This window comes from Austrofundulus limnaeus, unplaced genomic scaffold, assembly GCF_001266775.1.
Source record: "Austrofundulus limnaeus strain Quisiro unplaced genomic scaffold, Austrofundulus_limnaeus-1.0 Scaffold1276, whole genome shotgun sequence".
Classification (NCBI taxonomy): Eukaryota; Metazoa; Chordata; class Actinopteri; order Cyprinodontiformes; family Rivulidae; genus Austrofundulus; species Austrofundulus limnaeus.
The window spans coordinates 81,533-82,534 of record NW_013953678.1 but is presented as its reverse complement, the minus strand read 5'-3'; the positions used below and the strand labels follow the sequence as shown (position 1 = coordinate 82,534).

General features: G+C 34.2%; 1 pseudogene; it reads left to right on the top strand.

Annotated features, from left to right (window-relative positions):
* The first annotated feature begins 434 nt into the window (after positions 1-434).
* Positions 435-563, top strand: LOC106534826 (protein FAM19A5 pseudogene; annotated as a pseudogene).
* The last annotated feature ends 439 nt before the right edge of the window (positions 564-1,002 follow it).

Below are 1,002 nucleotides of genomic sequence, written 5' to 3'. Positions count from 1 at the left end.
TCAGATATTACTGTTTTAGATCAAGCAGAGAAAAATATGGATGCATTATTGTTTGCAATTTTGAAACAAACTGCTGCATCAGATTAAATCTGATATTAATATTCAGTTAAAGTAGACTGGCATGAATCATAACTTAAACAAGATGGGCACTTATAAACACATTGTCCGACTCCGGCAGTAAGGTTTAATCCAGTGTATTATTTAAAAACAGTTATTTGTGAACTATGGAGTCTGATAGAAGTTGCATTTAAATTACGATGTGAACAATCAGGCAAAAAAATTAAATGTAATGAGTTTTTAAAACCACTGAAAATTAGGAGAGTCATTCAAAACTGAAGAGATAAGGAAGTAACAGATCAAACAAAAGAAAACCAAATTTAAATTAAACAAATTCACCTGTTTGTTCTGTTTTACTCTTCTTTTTTTTTTCTTCAGTTCGTGTCGTCAGGAATCAAAGGTGGTGTGAGATGACTCCATGTTTGGATGATGAAGGCTGTGACCTCCTGGTCAATCGGTCAGGCTGGACCTGCACACAACCAGGAGGCCGAGTCAAGACAACCACGGTGAGAGAGGAAGTCTAAAGACTGAAATTAGACAAAATGTGCCAAATATTACAACCATGTCACCATTCCTTACATTCCTCCAGAAAAAAATGATAAAACTCATTATTTTTGTTACCTGAGGACATCCCAGAAAAGGCCCAGGACCAATGACCTATATTACTGGATTGGAAAGGAAGTTTTTTATGCATTGAGCTGATGCTAATTGTTCCCATTGTTATCAATGATGGCGCAATACAAACAATAGGCCAGTTTATTCAGCTTTCAGATTTCCAGATTTAAAGAAGAAAAAAAATTGTACCCCCGTGGGTTAATTCTTGTTATTGTCAGATATATCAACTGATTTTGCACTGATGTTAAAATTATTGAAAAGTTTACAGAAAAAACTATTGTAAAATTAGTTGTTTTTTTTAAACGCAAAAACCTCCAAACAGGATAAACT